Here is a 23,461-nt window from a genome sequence, read left to right as displayed (position 1 = left end):
GTGTGATTTTAATGTAGGGGATTCAGACCTAGACCAGAAGGTGAGTAGGTGTCCCCAGGTATATCAGAGCCCCTGAAATGTCACCATGAAGGGGGAGCCACAAAGCCAATGCTAGGGCAACCTTAAGGGACAGAGAGCTGCTTAGTGAGAAGCCTGATGATCTGGGGTGGCCTCAGTCCTCTTGAATGACAACTCAGGGGGTGACCCCACCTAGTTACTCAAAATTATTTCTGTCTGCCCATCTCTGCCTCCCTAGCGGACTCTCTGCTAAGGTTTCCTTCCTCCTGGGGCACAGACCTGACTTCCCCAGGGTGCTGAAAGTGCTTGAGCTGCCTGGGGAGCCTCAAGGGGGAGCTTGACCAGACTTGACAATTGAGTGGTCACCATGGATCAGGCACAGAGCTGGGGGCTGTCCTGATGTCATCTTGTTGAATCCAGGGAAGAGCAGGGGGGTTAAGGCCAGAGGATGAGAGGCTAGTATTATCCCCATTTTCTTAGCAAGTAAACAGGGGCCCAGGGAGTTTCAGAAATGAAACCAAAACCTCATGTAGCGAGAGACAGCAGTGGGACAGAAACCCACGCAGGGGGTGTGGGGAGCTGACTACAGCCTCAGTCAGAGCCTTCTGGAGCCCAGCTTGGGCTTGGAGAGGGAAGCTGGGGAGGGCTGCAGAGAGGTGTGAGGCACAAGTTGAGGGGGCGAGGTCAGACCATGGGTCCTCTCCCTGGGCCTGCAGGCGGGTGACAAGCTAGGCCTGTGAGACCAGGGGAGGGGGGTGTAGGCAGGGGGCTGAGGAGGGTAGGGCTGGGCTTCCAGCCCTTTTGTGAGCCCTTTTAATTCGTGTAAATGAGGGTTTTTAATTTGTTATTCTGGGTTTTATTTCTATTACCATCTCATTTGCCTCTAAACCCTATTTCGCCCCAGCCTGGACCGAATTCCATTTGATGCATTAGGACTAATTCTCCTCCCAAAGGGTTAGATGTTTTCTCCCCACACAAAAGTCGCTTATTTTGGATAAAGAGACGATTAGATTTATCTTTAATATTTTAATGGCAGCTGGGATTAGTGGGCAAACAGCCCCAACTGGGCTTGTTCACTGCGGATTAGGTTCTGATAAACTCTCAGATGGGGAGCTCCCCCCACCCCACTCTACTTTCTGTTTTCCACAAAGTGATTTTTATTATTTTTTGTTGAAAAAAAATTCCCTTGTCTTTTGGAGCATCATAAATTCCATTTGCTGTTTTCTATTAAATCAAGTTGATTAAATTCGTTGTGACTCTTTGCACATAGATCTTTTTAATTTTAACGTCTCCAGCATAAAATCTTTAATGGTGCAATTTGAAATGGCTGCAATATACAGTACAGGCCTTGATAAAACAGATGGAAATGAGGTTCTTCCAGGGAGGGGGTCCTGTCAGGAGGGGTAGAGTCGGGAGCAGGCACAGACCTCCAGGAGAAGGCGGGGAACGACTGTCTGCGAGGCCCAGAACAGACTAGCTTCCAATCCCTGCTCTGACTAGTAACCTTGGCCGACATTTATGGAGTGCATACTCTGTGGGTAGTAACCTTGGTTGATGTTCGGTGGATTGCTTGCCATGTGCCCGCCACTGTGCATGCATTGTCGATAATCCTTCCGAGAAGGCTCAGAGAGGCCTCATGCTCAAGGTCACACAGCACGCTGGTGGCAGTGGTTGAGGCCAGGTTATCTGTGGCTGGTGGAGCCTCTTCTTACCTCTTGTAGCCTTCATTTCCTTATCAGTGAAATGGGGTGATCAGTGGTGCCCTGGCTCACAGGTGCTTGGAAAGATTAGATGAGGTCCACAAATGGCCTCGGGAATGGGATGGGGCTGGGCTCTCCTGGGAACACAGGGGTGAGGTCAGCCCATTTGGGGCCCAGGGGCCCTGCCATCACCGGGAAGAGCTGATTTTTGAGACCTTGGGAACCTTCCTGAACTCCAGGGTCGGTAACAGGCCCCTGGGACCTGGGCTCCCCCTCCCATCACCTCTCCAGACCTCAAGCCTCCTGCCTCGGGCTTTTCTCTCTGTCCCTCCAGCTCTAATCCTGACCTCATCAAGTCCTGGGAAGGGTTGATCCACAGAAGCAAATCCCTCATTCGGAGGGACAAAATCAGCTTAATTTGCAGCAACTTGAAGCAGGTCTTTGCCAGGATTTGAATATCAAATTATCCCACAGCCCAGGCTAGCCTGGGAGGCCTCCTGCCGCAATATGGACAGACATGCTCTGGGCTCCTCCAGGAAGATTGTTCTGCAAGTGAGTGAGGCTGGCCCGGGCTGGGTGTGCGTGGAGTGGGGGCACCAGGGGGAGTCAGAGGGTGCTGGAAGGCAGGGGCACGGCAGCTCCCAGGCCTGGGGGATGGGAGGGCAGCGGGAACCTCCTATTCATGGGGCTTACCTGGGGGCGGGGGGTGGGGGTGTCTTGTCAAATATACAGGTTCCCAGGCCCCTCTCCGAACATAAGGAATCAAGGTTTTTGTTTTTTTTTTTTAATTTTTTTTTTTCAACGTTTATTTATTTTTGGGACAGAGAGAGACAGAGCATGAACGGGGGAGGGGCAGAGAGAGAGGGAGACACAGAATCGGAAACAGGCTCCAGGCTCTGAGCCATCAGCCCAGAGCCCGACGCAGGGCTCGAACTCACGGACCTCGAGATCGTGACCTGGCTGAAGTCGGACACTTAACCGACTGCGCCACCCAGGCGCCCCAGGAATCAAGGTTTTTACAATTAGGAGAGTTTGAAAAATTCTGGAGCTTCCTGGTGAGCCAATCAGCAAATACTTACCTAGTGTGCACACAGTTGGTACCACCTCACGTTTTGAGGTGATCAGCTTCCTCTGCCATCCACTCCATCGGTCCCCAGCCTGTGGCACTGCAGACCATGTTCCTTTTGCCCGCTACTCCGCGATGGCCCCAAATGCCTGGGTCGGCTGCTGCTCGAGGGTTCTTCGGCCTTCCCTCCCAGGTCAGTGTGCCTATTTCCTTCCTTCCGGGCAGACATCCTCGGATGTCAGCCACACGGGACACAGTGCCCAGACACGAGCTGTGGGGGTCAGACCCCTCTTCCAGGCATGTTACTCCCCCAGGCATCCGTGAGCTGCTTCGAGAAGGCCTCAAGCCTCCATCAGTGTTGGGTGAGACCTATTGGTCCTTCTTGCACAGAGTGCGCCCCCTTGGGACCTTCGGTGTGAAAGCAGCAGCTGGGACTGCTGAGATAGCCCCGTATGGGCCGGTCTGTCCATCCGGTACCATCGACAGAGAGCTGAAGAGTCCTGTCCTCAGAGAGCCCACAGATGGGGAGAAAACAACAGTGTGACAAGCTCATAAAGACCCTAAGAGGTAGGAAATACTATTAAGCACATCCACTTCACAGATGAGGAAACTGAGGCACAGAGAGAACAGTAACATGCTCAAGGTCACACAAGTTATAAGTGGTGGATCTGGGATTCACACGGAGGCAGTCTGACTGAGCCTGTCCTCTGAACCACTTTGCTGTACGTCTTTATCTGTAACTCTTTGTTTATGTATATTACTTCTCTGTAAGTGGCTTGCCCTGTTTTTAAAGGCATAATCATAGAGTGTTTGGGGAGCATCGAAAGGCTCACTAAACCTACATGAGGGCAGTCACAGAAGGCTTTTTGGAGGAGGCATCTTTATTCAATAGTTGCTCAGTTGTTGAGGAACTATTGTGTACCTGGCACTGATGATGCAGAGATGAAAAAAGCCATGGTCCCTGTCCTCTAGGAGCTCACAGGCTAGGAGATGAATGCCTGTACGCAGATGTGCTAAGTGCACTGAGAAAGCATAGGGCATTATGGGAGCACTGTGGAGACAGCAAGGCTGGGAAGGTCAGAGAAGGCTTCCTGGAGGAAGCGTATGTGAGCTGAGAGTGGAAGAATGAATGGGAATCTCAGAGACATGTCCCCTCCACTAGGCCCAGTCGTTCAGCTGAGGTTAAGGGGGCCCAGAGGCTCTGCTGGGTACTCACTCTGCTTTCTCTTGGCCAGACTCTCCTCCATGGAGCCTTCCTGGTGCAACCAGCCTCCATCTCTTCTCTGACTGCCTACCCCAGGCAGGCAGATGCCCTCCTGAGGTCTACATCCCCAACTCCTGTGTGTTCCTGGGAGGCAGGGCCTGAACACCAAACTCCTGAACACCCAGGTATTACGCCTAGCAGGGGTCAGGCAGGATCTGTCCCTGTGGCCTTGGGAGAAGGTGTTTGATTTGAGGGCACCTAGAACTCAGAGCAAGAAAGGAGCCCAGAGACCACCTAGAAGGAAGGAGTAAGGCCCAGGGAAGTAATAGGAGCTGCCCAGGCCCACAGCGGAGATAGGACTCAAGCTCAGGCTCCCAGTGCCCTGATCTCCTCTCTGGGGTGGTCTGGGCCCACCTGGGCTTTCCTCTAAAGCTTGCCCCCCGGGCCTGCCTAGCCTGATGGTGGCCAGGGTAGTCTCCCCTGAATAACGATGGTATTGGCTGAGATTAAGGGCAACTAGCTGGCTCTTGGCTTTTCCTTTTTATATAACAACTAATCTCCTTCTAATCAGCCATTATTAAATTATATTCCGTTTTTAATTCATTCACAGATCACCGTTGGGACAGCTGGGTGGATAATTGGGGAGAGATAATTTATGTAAATGAGGAATAGCAGAAGGTAGGGGAGAGGGAGGCTGAGGGCCAAAGGGGGCCCCTCCTGTGCCCAGGCTGAGGAGGGGGGCAGTGAGCTGGCCCTGCCTGGAAACGGGTGACTGGGGAACGCTGAGGGGATTGGGGCCTATCATGGGACCTCAGGGCTCCCGACTGGTTAGATTGTCCCTCAGCATCACTTTGAATGCTTCTGGTAAGTGGGGAGCCCACTACTTTTTGGGGGGCAGCTCCCAGGCCCATCAGGTCCTCCTCCTTAGAAGTGGATCCTGAGAGGCAGTGAAATAAATGTCCTGGAGAGTTCCAGAGTCAGAGCTTTGTTTGATTCCAGCTCCACCACTGTGTAGCTGACTCTTAACCTTAGTTTCCAGTCTGCTTCATGAAGGGATGGATGTTGAGGCTCAAGAACCTCTGAGCCATGCTGGTAGAGCATGGAAAAGTAGCAGAGGAAGAGCCTGGTTACCTAGTGGCTCCTATCACCAGGGTGAGGACTCTCTGAGAGTCCAATCTACCCCCGACTAACATTTGCCTCAGGCCATGAGGCTTTCTTCTGGAAACACAGACTAAATCCACTTCCTTTGCATATCTGACCTGTCCGTCCTGCTGATAATAATTACAGAGGCCACTGACACCTCAGTGTGTTCCCCTTGTGCGTGCAACGCTAAACACTTGCTATATCGCATCTCGATGAATCAGCAGACCGACCGTAAAGTGGGTGCTCCTGTCTCCACTTTAGCGATAAAAATACCGTGGACCCAAGCTCTCTCCTGACGATTCCTTCAACAAAACTAAGACCGAAGCCTGCTTACAAAGGGACAGGAGGTTCATAAAACCTGGAGCCCAGCTGGAGGCCATTTGGGGAAGGTGCCTTGGGGACTGGGAGACAGGGACAGGGCCGAGAGGGGAGGTAAGTCAGGAAGGTTGGGCCTCCAGCCCCCCTGGCGGTCTCTTTGGGGCCCCAGGAATCAGGTGTGGGTAGGCACAGGTGTCTGACGGGGCCTGAGGGGATGAGGTCTGCAAGTATATGGGGCTGGCAAGGCCAGTGGGTAGGGCCTTGGACCATTCCCAGAGGGAGGCAGGGGATTATGGAGGGTTAGGGAGGGTGGTCCCAGAGGGTCCAGCAGAGTAATGGGATTAGCCTTCAGGCAGTGAGTGAAAGTTATTAGTGTGTGGGGCCTCTGGCTCCCCACCGGAGGCTGCAGCTGTCACCCATCCCCAGGAGAGAGTCACTAGCAGCGCCCCCACCCCCACCTTAAGGCGGGCTGGCACCCTCTGCCCCCAACAGGCTTTCCTACTGTGATCATCTGTCGGGGGGGACTGGCCTCCTAGCCTTAGCCTCCTGCCTACCCCTGACAGACTAGGCCACCCACACACAGTATACCCTAGCAGTGCTCTGTGCCTCGGTTTCCCCATCTAGACAGGAGGCTACAGACAGTGAGGGTGCTCGAGACCCTGAGGGAGAGCCCCTGACGCGTGGAGGATCGGACCCCCTGGGTCGGCTGAGCCTTAGCTGTGCCACCCCGGACGCATCTGCTGGCCTCTCTGTGTCCTAATGTAGAAAACCGGGGCAGGAGCACTGCAGGGTTTTCACAGGGGAGGGCCAGGCCACGGGGCGAGATGCCTGAGGCCTAACGACTGGACCGGAGCCTCGGGGAGCCCGCGGCGGTGAAGGGCGGGCGGCTCCCGGCTCCCTCTAGCGGTGAAGGCGAGGAAGCCCCCTCCGGGCCGGGCGCCGGCGGGAAGGCCCGGCTGGGGCCGCGGGGCTCCCGGAGGGCGCGCCCCGGCCCCGTTCCTCCCAAGCGGCGGGCGGAGGGGCGCCGAGGATCCTAAAGGCGTCCCTTCCCCACCAGCGCCTGACTTCCGTCGTGAGAGCGACCTTCCTTCAGCTTGCACGCGGGTCTGTTGAACCGAGAAGGTCTTACCTCTTGTTGACCCGGCCCGCAGCCCAGGCACCCGCGAGCATTGATTGACCCAGGCTGGCAGCGCGGGACCTGGAGGATCCCCAGGTGACAGTGTGCGACGAGGCACGAGGAATCCCCCTTTCTAGCCTCAGTTTCCTCTCGGTGAACAGACGGTGGGGCCAGGCCAGTGGTTCCCCCTTTTCAATTCGAACAACCTTTTAAATGAGGAGGGCACCTGTTGGGATGAGCACTGGGTGTTGTATGGGAACCGATTTGACAATAAATTTCATATTTAAAAAAATAATAATAAAAGGTAAAAAAAAAAAATCCAGAGTTCCTCGGGGATGTACTTTTCCTTCTTCCGTTTGACTAAGAAACCTACAGGGTGACCCAACGCTGTTAGACACTCAGCAATGCCCTTACATGAAGTGATATTTTATTAATCGCAGCAGTGATATAGGTTTTTAAATTATTTTTAAGTAAACACTATTTTTCTAGAGCAGCTTTAACCGTACAGAAGATTTGTGAGATTGCAGAGTTTGATACAAAACCCCTTCTCTCCCCCCGTATCAACATCTGGCATGAGTGTATTTGTTAATGAACTAACATTGATACACTAACTAAAGTTGGTGCTTTATTCAGTCTCCCTTAGTTTTTACTTAAAGTCCTTTTTTTCTGCCCCGTGATCTCCCACAGAACACCATATGACATTTAGCAGTTAGGTCTCCTTAGGCTCCTTTTGGCTGTGATGACTTTATGTCATTTTTTTAAATATGAAATTTATTGTCAAAGTGGTTTCCATACAACACCCAGTGCTCATCCCAACAGGTGCCCTCCTCAAGGCCCATCACCCACTTTCCCCTCCCTCCTACCCCTCCATCAACCCTCAGTTTGTTCTCAGTTTTCAAGAGTCTCTTATGTTTTGGCTCCTTCTCTCTCTCTCTCTTTTTTTTTTTTTCTCCTTCCCCTCCCCCATGGTCTTCTGTTAAGTTTCTCAGGATCCACATAAGAGTGAAAACATATGGTATCTGTCTTTCTCTGTATGACTTACTTCACTTGGCATAACACTCTCCAGTTCCACCCATGTTGCTACAGAAGGCCGTATTTCATTCTTTCTCATTGCCAAGTAGTATTCCATTGTGTATATAAATCACAATTTCTTTATCCATTCATCAGTTGATGGGCATTTAGGCTCTTTCCATAATTTGGCTATTGTTGAGAGTGCTGCTATAAACATAGGGGTACAAGTGCCCCTATGCATCAGTACTCCTGTATCCCTTGGGTAAATTCCTAGCAGTGCTACTGCTGGGTCATAGGGTAGATGTATTTTTAATTTTTTGAGGAACCTCTACACTGTTTTCCAGAGCGGCTGTGCCAGTTTGCATTCCCACCAACAGTGCAAGAGGGTTCCCGTTTCTCCACATCCTCGCCAGCATCTATAGTCTCCTGATTTGTTCATTTTGGCCACTCTGACTGGCGTGAGATGATACCTGAGTGTGGTTTTGATTTGTATTTCCCTGATGAGGAGTGATGTTGAGCATCTTTTCATGTGCCTGTTGGCCATCTGGACGTCTTCTTTAGAGAAGTGTCTATTCATGTTTTCTGCCCATTTCTTCACTGGATTATCTGTTTTTCGGGTGTGGAGTTTGGTGAGTTCTTTATAGATTTTGGATACTAGCCCTTTGTCCAATATGTCATTTGCAAGTATCTTTTCCCATTCCGTTGGTTGCCTTTTAGTTTTGTTGATTGTTTCCTTTGCAGTGCCGAAGCTTTTTATCTTCATGAGGTCCCAATAGTTCATTTTTGCTTTTAATTCCTTTGCCTTTGGGGATGTGTCAAGTAAGAAATTGCTGCGGCTGAGGTCAGAGAGGTTTTTTCCTGCTTTCTCCTCTAGGGTTCTGATGGTTTTCTGTCTCACATTCAGGTCCTGTATCCATTTTGAGTTTATTTTTGTGAATGGTATAAGAAAGTGGCGTAGTTTCATTCTTCTGCATGTTGCTGTCCAGTTCTCCTAGCACCATTTGTTAAAGAGACTGTCTTTTTTCCATTGGATATTCTTTTCTGCTTTGTCAAAGATTAGTTGGCCGTACTTTTGTGGATCCAGTTCTGGAGTCTCTCTTCTATTCCATTGGTCTATGTGTCTGTTTTGTGTCAATATCATGCTGTCTTGATGATTACAGCTTTGTAGTAGAGGCTAAAGTTGGATTGTGATGCCTCCCACTTTGGTCGTCTTCTTCAATATTACTTTGGGTATTCGGGGTCTTTTGTGGTTCCAAACATATTTTAGGATTGCTTGTTCTAGCTTCGAGAAGAATGCTGGTGCAATTTTGATTGGGATTGCATTGAATGTGTAGATTGCTTTCGGTAGTATTGACATTTTAACAATATTTATTCTTCCAATCCATGAGCATGGAATGTTTTTCCATTTCTTTGTATCTTCTTCAATTTCCTTCATAAGCTTTCTATAGTTTTCAGCATATAGATCTTTTACATCTTTGGTTAGGTTTATTCCCAGGTATTTTATGATTCTTGGTGCAATTGTGAATGGAATCAGTTTATTTGTCTTTCTGTTGCTTCATTATTAGTGTATGAGAAGGCAACTGATTATATAACTTTATAAAAATGTGTTTTTTTAGAGATAGAGGGCGGGGGAGGGGCAGAGAGAGGAGAGAGAGAAGCCCAAGCTTCTCCTCAGGGGCTTGGGGCTCCTCCTCAGGAACCATGAGATCATGACTTGAGTGGAAGTCAAGAGTCGGAGGCTTAACTGACTGAGCCACCCAGGTGCCCTTATAGCTATTTTTAAACTTCTGGAAGGTATCTGAAAGAATGGTTATGGGTTGATTGTGGGAAACGGAATCAGATGATTTGAGAACAAGAGTGTGAGAGAAGCCTACATTCTACTGTGCACCCTTTTGTATTCATTTGGTTTTATTTTTTTTTAAATGTTTATTCATTCACCTTTGAGAGAGGGAGAACACGTGCTGGAGCAGGGGAGGGGAGGGGCAGAGAGAGAGAGGTGGCCAGAGGATCCGAAGCAGGCTCTGCACTGAGAGCAGAGAGCTCGAGGTGGGGCTCAGTCTCACCAACCAGAGATCATGACCTGAGCCGAAGTTGGACACTTAGCCAACTGAGCCACCCAAGTGCCCCTGTATTAATTTTGGTTTTAAAAACTGTGTATGTGGGCACCTGGCTGGCTCAGTTGATGGAGCATGCAGTTCTTGGTCTTGGGGTTGTGAAGGCAAATCCCACGTTGGGTTTGGAGATTACTTAAAATCTTTAAGAAGTGAAAAATAAATAAAAACTGTGTGTATGCATTATCTATCTTGGTAAACACCAACATTAAACATAACGGTACAGACGGGTATAGTATATTCACTGAGACTCTCACTGGGCTCTGTACTGTTGGTGAGGGTGTCCCTCGAGTTGGGTGCTCCTGTGGCTCCATTGGCTGGAGCTGGTCTGTAAAATGCCTTTCCACCCACGGACTGGGGCTCCTCTGGCTGTTCCAGGCCAGCGTGTGTCGGGTGTATGTCAAGTGCTTTGGGGTGGAGGATTCTGGCGGGGGTGGGGAGGGGAGTCCAAGTACAGATACCTAGACTTATTTAAGGAAGAAAGCACCACAAGGATGCGGGGGCCTTGTGGTATCTGGGACAGGATGGATCCAGAAAGATAGGACTGCAGCTCTCTTTGCTGCCTCCTGCCCCTGCAGTATGGCTGCCTAAGCTCCTCCTCCCCATGGCTGCACCTCGGCTCCCAGGCCTACATCCCACCCCATTCAAGCCCAGGTGGAAGAGTCTCAAGTCCAAAATTTCCAGAGGGATAAATCTGTCTGGGCTTAACGCAAGCTCAGGCATCCCTGTATGTGGCAGTATGAAATAGGGAGAAACATATTACATTCCCCAGGTATTTCGCCAGCCTTGCACCAGGTTAGGTGCTTCGGGGCACAAAAGAGAGAAGCAAGCCTTTCTCCTGGGAGGCGGACTACAGAATGATGTGATTTCATGGGTTTTAGGAAGGCCCCTCCCCTCCAGATCTTTCCCTCTCCTTCTGGAGGTTCACTCAAGCAGCCTCATTTGGTTAAGTAATGGATCCAATCCCTGTGGAATCCAGCTCCCTAAGAGAGGTGAGCGTTTAGGCAAGTCTTCCAAAGGTTCCCCACATTCCTACTAGAAAGGCCCTTTTGAGATCCTGCTCTTGCTTACCAGGCAGTGAGCATTTACTGTGGTTCCTCTAGCTTACTCAGGAAATATTCCCTATTTCCTCAACTTTTCATGCCCTTTGCATGCCTCTGGGCCTTCACATTTGCTGGTCCCTCTGTCTGGAACACATTGCCTCTTTCAAAGCTCAACTCAAGCTTCCCTTTCCATGAGAGGCCTCACCTGCCCAGGCCTGGGTGGAGGTACCATCCACCTGACCACCCCCTCATTTCCATCTTCACCCCTGGGCACAGACCTGATCACTTGAGGTGGCTAGGATTCAGAAGGACAGGCACCCACATCTGGCTTTGCCACTCCCACCAGCATACAGGAGATACTTAATAAATCCCAGCTCCCTTCTGTTCCTCACGTCTCCAGAGCCTGCATTACTGATTTGTAAGTGTTTAGCCAACCATCTCCCCCTTTACACTACAAGCTTTAATTAGTAGGCACAATAAATGTTTGCTAAATGACTGAGTGATTTAACCAGGGAGGGGGAAGATGTTTGCAAGTTCAGAGGCAAGGCTGAGGACCCCTGCTGCCCCAAGAAGCAGGGAGTGTCCTGTGCCAGGGTCAAGATGGGAGGTGCAGCTGAGAAATCTGGTGGGGTGATTTCAAGGGATGATTGGAGTGGAATAAGGGGGCACAATTGGATGGGTGTGGGCCATCAGTGGAGGCACGCATCTACCCAGTGGCCCCCCGCCTCATCTTGCTCTGTGCTAAGCAGAGTGGGCATCCTGTTAGGCCTCTAGGACCATGGTCAGGGGCATGAGCTCGGGTGCCCAGGGGCTGCCAGGAGATGCCCTCTTCTCTAGGCTCTGCAGCCCCAAGACCCAAGTACCTCATTTGCTGTCTTCTAATTGGTCACTAGAGACCTGTGGTTAGCACCTGGCGAGCACCTCATATGGCACCCAGGGCTCTTCGTTTGCACCCTCAAAAATGCTGGGACATGAGGAGGGTGGAGAGCAGATTGTAGCCAGGACGCCCCAGCTTCCACTCACATTCTTCGGGAGTGTCCTGCAGAATCTGGGGACCTATCGCATAGTTTGAATGCTTCTCTGACGAGGCACCCACCTACCTCCTTTAGTCACCAGTAAAACTCATTGAACACTTACCACATGGCAGGTGCTTCACAGGCATGATCTCATTTAATCCTCACAAAGATCCAATAGGGTGCCTTTAAAAATCATCCTCATTATTTTCAGAGATGGAAACCGTGAATCAAAGAAGTGAAGTCACTTCCTGGGGTCACAAAGCTCATGAGTGGCAGGGCCAGATTGAGGAAACCAGTCCTCCTGCCCGCACAGGCGTGAACTTCCAGCCACGACCTGGCCTCCGCTCTGTCCCAGCTCTGGGCGCAGCTCCTGCCCCAGCTCTAACAAGTGCCGGGAACTGGTACCTCCGTCTTGAAGCCCTCCCCTTGGCCATGGCCTTCCTCCGCCTGGCCACAGTTTCTACTGCCTTACTTCAGCTGTCCCACCTGCCTCCAAGCTGTGTACTTCCCTCTCACGAGGCACAGTCCACCCGGTTGCCCAGAGGTCCCGGGGGTCCCCAGGGTGTGGGGACCATGGTGGGCAGAGGGCCCCAGTGTCTCTGGGACAGGAGGGCTGCTGAGAGCGGTGGGGAGGCGGGCACAGTGCACAGCGCTGATCCTAACCAAGTTTGCCAGCCCAGCTTTTCTCATGGCTCCCACACAATGGTCTGCTTTGTGCCCACCTGCCGATAATGCTTAATTAGGCGAGGAGTTGATTAATTTGAGGTAATTGACAGCTAATTAGAGGCCCACAGGCTCATTAACTTGACATCTTGTCTTCGCGAATTGGCTGAGTAGGGTCAGGTGACGGAAGCCGTTGCTTTCTCCCTCCCCAGCCCTGTGGGCAAAGGTGATCACCTGGGGGAAGGCTGGGCAGAGCCAGCAGGTGGGGCAGTCCCAAGGCCAAGAATAGAGGAAACTGAGGCAGCAAAGGAGGAGGTGTGTGCCCTGACCCTAGGAAGGAGGGAGTGAGAAGCAATGGAGGGCTGATGGCATGGGGGCAAAGGCACTGAAGGGAGGAGGGTGGCTATTAATGGGGAGGGGCACACCTGGTGTCCATGCAGAAAGAAGGGGCAAGGGCAGGGAGGTGTGTGGGGGAGCCTATTGGCAATAAGCATAGGCTTTGAAGTGAGATAGACCTGGTGTTGCATCCCAGCTCCGCTACCAACTGGCTAGGTGACCGTGAACGAATCAGTGAACCTCTAAGCCTCAGGCTTCTCCTCTGTAAAATGGGAATAGGAATAGTTCCTACACCTCATGAGACTATTGTGAAGAGTACTCGAGACATGGAAGTGAAGGACTGAGACCAGTATCTAGGAGCCTGCCGAATGCTCAAAGAAATACATAAATGTTAATCGCTCTTGGTAGGAGGCAGGAGTGACAAGAAGAGAAGGCGGGAGGGTGGGATGGATTGCAGGGAGACAATGGAAGCCCTCTCTGAAGAGAAGCCACTGTTACTCTGCAGAAAGCCTGCGTGCCTGCTAACAGCATTGCTGAGGGTGTGGGGAAAAGGTCTCATTGTTACATCCACTTTAGGGGGACGCTTCAGCAATATATATTAAATTGCATATATTAAACATTGTAGATTACAGTAAAAATGCATGCAACCTTTGACCCAGCAATTCCCTCCCTAGTAACATACTCTACGGATATATTTGTACGTGCACAGTGAGTTGCATACGAGGATGTTTGTTCATCACAACTGTAGTTTGTAATAGAGAAAGACCAGAAACAACCCAGAATGTCCGTCATAGGGACTGGCTAAATAAATTATGGTATATCCATACAGTGGGATGGTATGCAGCTGTGAAATCTGTGTGAACAATATGAACGAGACGCAAGATAAATGAAGTGGGAGAAAAAGCAAGATGTAGGACGGCGTGTGGCTCCCACAAGCTGGTAACTGGTGACCTGAGAGTCAGGGAATGGGGAGATGTGTTTCTCACAATGTGCTTGTTTTAAATACGGTTTATATTTACTGTCTTTTCAAAAAGCACTGTAAAACTAAAAAGCAATAGAGATTTTTTTTTTCCCCCAAATGAATTCTAACTTGAAATCTGAACTCATAGGCAGAGTGGCTCTGGTTGAACTTGGGGTAGGGGTCCAATCCTACTCAGTTCCTTCCTCCTCTCCTCCAAAGGTTTCAAAAGGGTTTGAAGATCATCTAGAATCAGCATTGTCCAACAGGCTGGCTTGCTTGCTTGCTTTCTTTAAAATTTTTTAGTGTTTGTTTTTGAGAGAGAGAGAGAGAGAGAGAGAGACAGACAGAGCGTGAGCAGTGGAGGGGCAGAGAGAAAAAGAGGGAGACATAGAATCAGAAGCAGGCTCCAGGCTCTGAGCTGTCAGCACAGAGCCTGACAAGGGGCCCGAACTCACAAACTGTGAGCTGTGACTTCTGAGCTGAAGTCAGATGCTTAACTGACTGAGCCACCCAGGCGTCCCACAACAGGCTTTCTATGATGGTGAAAATGTATGTAGTTCTGCACTGTCCAGTATGGTGGTCGGTAGCTACATGTGGCTCCTGAGCACAGAAATGTGATCATGAAATGCATTTTACATTTTCTTTATATGTGGCTAATGGCTACCTATTTGGGTAGCACAGAAATCTCTTCAAGGGACTACACAACCCAGCTGTCCTAGCCTAGCCTCCGTCTAAGGAATGACAAAGCCAAGACATATCTGCAGTGTATACACAACCTCTTTGCTAGGAGCGGGTGGTGCTGGAACCTTAGAATGCTCCTGGGAAACTTGGTTGTAGAGAAAACTGGAGGTCTTTTCTAGCAGAACCAGAACTGCATTGGACAGAAGCAAGTCAGAGATAGCAGTAGCTCACCTAGATTGCCAGTTCTTTTAGGATGATCGCCTAAATGACCCTGGAGTCAAAAAGCACATCTGTGGCTTTGAGATCAGTAGTGGTCAGTGCCAGCTGGGAAGAATTTAATAATGCCTTGGTGACCTGAGGCCATGGATTCAGGCATCCGATTGCCAACGATGCACTGGGCACCTATGAAGTGTCAGGCTCTGGAGCAACAGGGAAGCATAGCCCAGGTCCTGGCATTCAAGCAGCCCACAATCTCAGGACTGAATTCATAGAGGAGGGCAGATACAGACTGATCCTCCCTCACAAGAGAGCCCAGGCATCAGAGTTTCTAGTACCCTTGGAGTTTGGCTCACAGCTCTCCCCCTTCCAAGGTCTTAGCATGAAAGCACAGAACGGGGCCCCCCAGCCCTTATGCTCAGTTGCTGGTGAAGCATGGAAAGTAGCTGCCAAAGGAATACGTTGAACATTCTCTATCCTTCCCTCTGACTCCATAGCTTGGAAGCCAGGATGGGTCTGAGATCCCCTAGTTTCTGCTGTATTATTGTCCCAGTCAGCTCCGTGGGGGTTGTGATAGCTTTCCTTAAAGTTTCCCTTTAGAGGCTCACAGGACTCTAAATTCACTTGTTTTAATTGAGGCAATTTACACACAGTAAAGCATACAACTCTTAGATGCAAAGCCTGATGAATGTTTATCACACACTCACATACATATAGTCCTGTAGAACCACTACTCCAATCAAGATAGAGAATATTTCCTATACCCCAGAAGGCTCCTCATGCCCCTTCCCAGCCAATACCCCAAGGTAACCACTGTTCTGACCACTACCACCCCAGATTAGTGTTGTCCATTCTAGAATCATACAGGTATGCACTTCTGTGCCTGCCTTAATTCTCTCCTCATTCTTGTTTGCGAGGTTCATCCATGTTACAGTGTGAAGTACAGTAGTTTGTGTTTTATTGCTGATTGGCATTCCATTGTATAAATATAAGAAAGTTTATTCATTCTCTTGATGGACATTTGGGGTTTTGCCACTTTTTGACTCACATGAATAAAGTGGCTATCAACATTCTTGCACATGTTTTTTGGTGGACGCCAGCACTCATTTCTGTTGGGTATATACCCAGAGGTGGAATGAACAAAGACTGTGTATTCCTCAAGGTCACATAGACCTGGTGACTCCGCATTCCCGGCAGTGAGGCTTTAAGGGAGGGGTGGGGAGTCAGCTTTGAGAGTCCTCTTGGGGAACTATATGCCCCCACTGGCTGTAGATGGGGGAGAATAGCTATTAGAAAAGAAAGAGTCAGGGAGAGAGCCAAAGAAGCATGACATGGTTCTCAAATCAAGGCCACATGACAATGACATCAAAAGTGTGCTACACGAATGGAGGCTGGTAGGACAGATGAGCATAGGAAAACAGAAGCTTCTGTTTGGGTGGGTGGGACATGTATACGGAAGAAGCAAGAACAACTAAAGTTCTCATTAGATTCTGATTTACTTATTTTAATTCACCCCATGGAAAATAAATTTAAATTCCCCTCTCTCTTTCTGCATTTATTTACATGACCAACAGAGTAAAGAAAAGTGTTTTTGGTGACCCACATATCATGTTTACTTCCCAGAGATGATAAAGCTCAGTATGTGCCCCTTGAACATTTCTAGCCCTGCAGAAGTCCCCTTCGAGTTCATTTCGTCCCCTGCAAGGTAACCACTATTCTGACTTCTGTCGTCATAAACTAGTTGTGCCTGTTTCCAAAGTTTACTCACATGGAATCTGACAGTTTATGTCAACATTTACTGAGCATTTATTATGTGTCAAACACACTGCTAAACGATCAAAGTTTCTCATTTGCTCTTTCCAACAACCCCCTTAACTTGAGAGAAAACCAAGTTCAACAAGGTCAAGAATACTGTCTGAGGCCAGGAAACTATTAAGTAGCAGAGCTTGGATCCAAACTAGAGTGATCAACTGTCCCATTAGCAGGACTGTTGCTTCCCCTGGGGACCCTGGAGTCCTTAGCAAACTGGATGGTGAGCCACCCTATTCAGACATGGATTGGACTCAAAAGCTGAGTTCCTTTGGTTTCTTTTGGCTTAAGATTTCATACAAAGGTGCATATGTTGTTAGCACAATTTCATGGGGAAAGTTCTGTCTCAAAAAAATCTGTGTGATATCAGCTTTTTACTTGGGTTTCTTTCTTTCTTGCTGCTTGCTTGCTTTCTCTCACTGTCTCTCTTTCTTTCTTGGTTTTGTTTCATTTTAAAGAAAGATTTCATTGAAAGTAGATCTGGGTAGGGCAAGAACAAAATTGTTCTTATTAAAAGGGAGAAAAGAGGGGCGCCTGGGTGGCGCAGTCGGTTAAGCGTCCGACTTCAGCCAGGTCACGATCTCGCGGTCTGTGAGTTCGAGCCCCGCGTCGGGCTCTGGGTTGATGGCTCAGAGCCTGGAGCCTGTTTCCGATTCTGTGTCTCCCTCTCTCTCTGCCCCTTCCCCATTCATGCTCTGTCTCTCTCTGTCCCAAAAATAAATAAACGTTGAAAAAAAAAATAAAAGGGAGAAAAGGGAATTCTAGCATATCAATCTATCAAACAAGGATTTATTAAGCATCTGTGCATTGAAAAAAACATTTTAAGATAGTCCCTGACTTCAAGAAATTTATAATTTACTTGGAGAGTTAAGAGTATAGTGTAAAGAATAAAATTAGAGGGTAATAAACAGGAATAAAGATCACGCACATCTGAGTGTACATCATGCCCTGGGGGGCCTTACATATTCTATCTCATTTAATCCTCACAATATAGCTCTGAGATATGTACTGCTGTCATACCCATTTTGGATGAGGAAATCAGGGCTTGGTGAGGTCAAGTGATTTGCTTAAACAATACACTGAGCTGTTCACTTACTATTTGTAAATGAGTTATACCTCCAGGCAATGTTTACTGAATGGGAAACCACTGAAGATGGGAAAAAAATTTCTTTACCCATCTAGTCTTTTTTTTTAAGTTTATTTACTCATAATCTCCACACCCAATGTGGGGCTCAAACTCACAACCCGAAAATCCAGTGTCACATGCTCTGCCGACTGAGCCAGCCAGGCGCCCCTCCTCTCCTCTTGAATAAACTATTCCCAATAATTTGGAGCAACATTTTTAAAACATGTGTGAAAACATGTGTGTTGGCTTATTCCATTTTAGTAATTCAGGTCAAAATGCCATTTTTAGCCTCAATGACTTGGGTGCAGATAGGCACAGCTTATGGCAGGCCACTGGGCCACGGGCCACGGGGCCACGGGCCACGGGGCCACGACAACCTGCTTGGCCCCATAGCCTGGCTCCAGTCTTCTTGCTGCCGTCAGTCCTGCCAGGCATGTACAAGGCTATCTGTCCCCTGGGTCCTCAAGGCCAGCTTCACCACCTCCCCCATCACACCCCAAACCTTATCCCTTCAGTCCCCAGCCTGCCCCGTCACCCATCTCTGCTTTCCAGGTTTGCGGGCCTCCACCCAGAGGCACCTTCATCATTCGTTCCTGACATGTCGACTTTCATTTTCCTAGGACGAACCTCATCTGACAATCTCCTGCCCATATTTCTAAGCTCTCTGGGTCTCGCTGGGCTATTTCTCTGTCCTCTCTGGGGTTTGGAACACCAATCATCTGCAGGTTTCATTAGCATGCTGTTTACCCCTGTCTTTCAGATCATTAATGAAGATGCGTAGTGAGACACCAATCCTCGCGGCCCCCACCACGTGCCCCCTCCCATGCCCCCGCGCTGCTGGAATCATTATCCTTCCTGGCGTGACAGGGTCAGAACCAAACCAATTTGCATCAATCTTTGGTGATGTTGTGAGGTGTCGCTTGCCCTGCAATCCTCACGTTGTAACAACTGCTTCGGCTGTCTGTTCTGGCATGTTCCCCTCTCCTTTGGAGGGCTGACCAGACCTGGCCATCCCTCCTCTTCAGGCTGAAAGCCCCTCACGGTCAGGCAGGATTCGGGGCCGTGTGTGGCTGATATTTTCCCTTTGTTCTGCTATCCTGAACTGGGCAGAAAGGAGCACCTCTCTGGGAAACAGGATGGACAAGGGCACATACCGGTGACCTGGAGGGGGAGGCAGGTGTCTCAGGCACAGAGTTTTTCTTACTCATCATGACATCTGTTTCTGTTGAAGGAAAATGAGGACCAAGCCTCCCAAAGGCCCTGCAAGGCCCAGTCGGATGCCTGGGCCTGTGTATTCCAAGTGCCTGGGTCTGGGGTGGACGAGCCATTTCTTGAGGACAAAGTTCGCTCTTCTGCATGATTTTCCTGTCACCTGGCTCGACGCTTTCATCCCTTCTTTATCAGTGTTCCGTGGCTCTGCTTCCCGTCTCGCAGGGAAACGGACCAGACACACACTTGTTCCCAGTAAAGGTGACAACCGCCCCCTGCACAGCCCCTGTGTCCCTCAGACCCCAACTTGCACAGAAGACATTTCATTTTCTTTCCTGAGGGTGCAGCGCCTCTCTGCCTGGTGGTGTGGGATGAAAGTAGAGGAGTCTCGTTCCAGAGCGCCCTGTCCCATGCCTACTCCTGGCTCCTAGGTCCTCTTTTCCTTCCTGCTCTCCCAGTTGGGAAGAGGAAAATGAGCAGGAAGAAAGCAGTGAAGGAAACTCTCACAAGCACAAGGTCTGAGATAATGTTTGGCATGCCCCAGAGCTGGGGAAATTTCAGCCTTAAGAGTCCACAGCAAAATTCGGTGAGGTAAATTCTTCTGTGTGGGGGTGAGCTGAGGAAAAAGAGCTCTTTTGCAACACTGAACATGTACTGAGAGAACATTTCTCTGTTCCTGAGCAAAGGCTCTGTGGCATGTGAGGAGGGCTGGGCCCTGGGACTAAGTGTGTTTAGGGTACAAGTCATTTCATCCATAGTAGGTGTGATGGAGTAGGCTCTGGGGCAGGGCTGGATGCTCAGTAGGTGCTCACTAAATACTTCGAGGTTTACAGATTGACAGACATTTTCATACACAGGAACAAACTTCATTACTATAAACAAATGTCATTGGTGAGCTCTGTGTGTCCGCACGTACATGTGCGTGTTAAATAGGCTGGGTGGATAGGCAGGACCTTTGAAGCCCTCTATCCTCAGCTCCAGAGGCTTCCCCTCCCACATTATAAACACAACACATGCTTCTGTAAAGAGTCTGGAAATGTAGGAAAAAAATATTACCCACAATCCTCTCATCAGGCAGCAAGTACTGCTAACACCTTGGTCTATTTCCTTTCAATTTCCCCTCCCCCCATATTGGACATCATTTCGCATTTATAATTTTACATCTTGCTATTTTCACTTACCCTTATGACAAACCATTTCTTCCACGGAATTAGAGCCTTTTTGCAAACGTACTAACTGGCTGCATAAAAGTTCGCTATGTGAATGTCCCATAATTTAATCGATAGCTCGAGGTATGAAGGACCTTTGGGCCAGCTGGTTTGAGGCAAGTGGCACTGTGAGAAAAGCAAGGGATGAGGGTCAGCCAGGAAGAAGGTAGAGGCAGTGTGACAGCAGAGACAGATGGAGGGGAGCAGGAGGCCAAGGAAGAAGTTCTGGGGAGCTTGCTTTCCCATGAACCACCCCATTCCTCAGAGACCATTCATGGTTCTGACCCCTGCACATCCCTCGTGGCCCTGCCTAGGGCTTTGATGGTGGCCGTAGCCAATGCTTCTCATTTCCACTCAGCCTAAAGTCACTGACTTTTCCAACCTGACTCTTCTCAGCTGCTCCTTTGTGTGAAGCCGCTGGCTCAGGCCGCTTGGCTCCTGGGGCTTGGCTGTATCCGGGAAGGGCCTGGGATGTGACCTTCAGCCCTGCTTGACCCCGAGGCCCCAGGCTGCAGAGTCAGGTCAGGCTGATTGCTCTCCATGGGCTCCCAAAGAGGCAAAGCTGAGAGGAGGCTGCTAGGGGGGAGCCCAGGCCCAAGTGAAACCCGCTCAGTCCTGGGAAGGGAGTATCTGAAAGAAGGATGGAGGGATTGGGGTAGGGGTGGGGTAAGGAGAGGGGGAAGAACAAGACAGAGAAGAGCATTCCTGTGTAGTAACTGGAATAGTACGAATGCCCAGCAACTGTTAGGACCATCAAGACTAGTGGAGCACAATGAGCTGAGGCTAATGCCGACCTCAGTGTCAGCTCAGAAATCTGCCACTGACTGTCACACAGAACACCTTTCCTTCCCTTGTTCGTTAGCAATAAATAGTCTTCAATGCCACCGTCTGCAGAGTCAACAGTGGTATTTGCTGCGTGTCCGTGCCAGCACCGGCTGCCCCAGGGGGTGGAAGGATGGGGGCAAGAGTATTCAGTGGACTGTCAGCCCTCCTGAAGAGTGAGAGAAATGGGTTCTCTGCTTAGCCTATTTCAACGATTCAACATAACCAAAAGTTACTGTATGTTCCCTGTAAGACATACCAATTTTTACCAGATGTGAGTATAATAAAATAATTAAATAATACACTGAATCCAGTTTTAAAGATCTATCCATCAAGCTCTTATATAACGGGGAAGATAGGAGCGAGTACTGTTCTAAACACTTCCAAGTACTAATTTCATCTCTACAGTGACCCTAGGAGTCAGATGCTATTGTTGGACCCACTCTATAAGTGGGTAAACTAAGGCACAGAGAGATTAGGCAATTTACTCATGGTCACATGGCTAGCAGATGGCAAAAGTAGGATTTGGACCCAGGCAGTCTGACATCAGGGTGTATGCCCTTATGCATAATGCTTGCCTGCCTCTTTAAAGTAGAAAAGGCCCCAAGGACAGCTGTGGCACAGACAGAAGTGACTTGTATGACCACACCCTGCCTCTCTCTCAAGATCCAAGCTCTTACCTTAGGCTAACAAAGTTATGAACACTGAGTATCATGGTGCAACTCATACTTCCAACAAATTCTTATTAAGCGCTTATTATGTGCCAGCTACTATTCTAAGCTCTGTTTATAACCATAGAAACTATAAGAGTCTGAACAAATTTGGATCAGATTCTTTGACATCTCCTAAAAGTTACTTAAAAAGTCAAATCTTCTTGTAACCTCTGTGTGTCGCAGACAGGGAGGATGGAAAAACAACAAAGTAACTCTGATTACTTGAGCTTTCTGGCTCCTTGGATTCTAGATAATGGTTTTCTGGTATTGGAGGTCACTTTCAGAAGCATCGAGTATAGATCAAAACAGAAAACGGAGAGCAGGAGAAGATGAAAATATGTGTGAGTCAAACTCGGCTCAGAGCTCGAGTTTAATTGAGATTCCAAACTGCCACTCTCCCCTGCATTCCTTTGTCCCTGGCTATGACCAAGTTCATGGCTGTATCACCCCTCGTAATCCCCATAATGGGCTGTAGTCCTGGGGGAGCAATTTCTGTTTATTAAGTGGCCAACTTCTGAGCCATATGGAGTGTGGCCAGTTGTGGCTTCTTGCCCTGGCAGTTGATGAGCCACTTTTCTGTTTTGAAAAACAGGGATCTTTCAGGAGAGAGAATGGGGATAGAAAGCAGGGGCTATGGGAGAGCCAAAGACCCAGAAGCGATGGGTGCTGGAAGCGAGGGCCCCTTCCAGGTCATGAGCTCTTTGAGAGCAGAACGCACACGGGGGTGCCGCACGCTGGCCAGCCTTGGGATCATGCACTACAGGTGTATAGGCCTTCAATGCAGGGCCCGGGATGGTGCCACAGTTATAGCTGTCCACGATGCCACCAGTGGGGACATGTGGGAGTGGGGATGAGGAGACCAAAAGGGAACAATAGGCAAGAGGTGGCGAATGAACAGGGCGAGGCAAGTAGCAGAGGGTGGGTCTCTCCAGAGGTTCTGGAATTGTCAGCACTTGCAGACAGCCGCCCAGGCAATGGGACCAGGCTGCACCCAGAGCAGTTCTCTCAAACCAACGGCTTCTTCCCTCTCTGCCCACAGCCCCAGCGTCTGCCTTTTGGAGTCAGGGAGACATTGCAGCAGCTGCTTAGCTGTTTAGACACCCTGTCCCCTCAGTGTGTCCCCCCTCCCCCTGGCATCTGTCCTCTGGTTAGAGTTGTGTGAAGCGGAAGACAATTTGGGGCTTATTAGTGTCCCAGGGAGACATGTAACTTGTGTTGCTGGGACCCAAACAGCAAGAGTCTTAGCGGCAAACTCCAGCCGAGAAAAGACTGAGGAATTGTCTCACCTAATTACAGGGAATGGCCCTCTTTGTGTTTGTGATTCGGTACGGTTGTCCGATCGCTTTTGATCGCTTTTCTCCATTTGCTGGCTCAGGCCATGCTGGAATTGTGCTAATTAGAAGAGAAATGGACAGAGTGATCCTGTCAGCCCTGGTTACTGGTGGGGACAAAGCGGAATATTATTCTGAGGCAGTGTTTTGTGAGGGCCCTTCTTCCAGCTCTCATTAGGAGGAAGGGGCCCACAGGAGGGGAAGGTTCCGAATGCCTGGCCTGGCTAATGGAGCATTGGGGTGTTCGTGTGCTAATTAACAGGCTCTGCCAGCACTTGAGCCAACCATGAGCCTCCCGGCTGCACCTGGTGCCACCTGAAGCCCCCAAATGACCCTGCTCGTGAAGAAAAAGTGTTGGGCAAAGAGTGGGAAGGCTGGTGGCCTCTTTGGGCACAGTCGGGGACACATCTCCAAAGTGCCAAAAAGCCTACACAGGTAGGAAAAGTCAGTTTCAGGTCAGTCAGAACTTACAAACTCGGAGAGGCCACTGTTTGGGGTGGGGGCTACAAGGCTCTCTGGTGAAATGAAGCCCACGCAGGGGCCTTATAGCTGGCAGAGGATGAACAGAAACTGGAGGATATAACCAAATGCTCGTAGGTAGATTTTGTGTAGAAGTTGAAAGCTGGTAAGAAATCGTGT

The 23,461-nt window shown here is 49.5% G+C and overlaps 1 long non-coding RNA gene across 2 annotated transcripts in view; it reads left to right on the top strand.

The window, feature by feature from the left end:
• Window positions 1–2,178: 2,178 nt before the first annotated feature.
• Window positions 2,179–23,461, top strand: part of LOC111560901 — a 31,574-nt gene continuing 10,291 nt past the window's right edge. Inside the window, exons 1-2 of one of the 2 annotated variants that reach the window (XR_006599792.1) lie at window positions 2,179–2,270; window positions 6,507–6,662. This is a non-coding gene — a long non-coding RNA (uncharacterized LOC111560901). Of the gene's footprint in view, window positions 2,271–6,428; window positions 6,663–23,461 lie in introns of those variants that run through there. The other variant, XR_006599791.1, reaches the window with a different exon arrangement.

The sequence above is a fragment of the Felis catus genome, chromosome B3, assembly GCF_018350175.1.
Source record: "Felis catus isolate Fca126 chromosome B3, F.catus_Fca126_mat1.0, whole genome shotgun sequence".
Lineage (NCBI taxonomy): Eukaryota > Metazoa > Chordata > Mammalia > Carnivora > Felidae > Felis > Felis catus.
The sequence above is the reverse complement of the archived record's forward strand: the minus strand, read 5'-3'. Positions and strand labels throughout refer to the sequence as shown.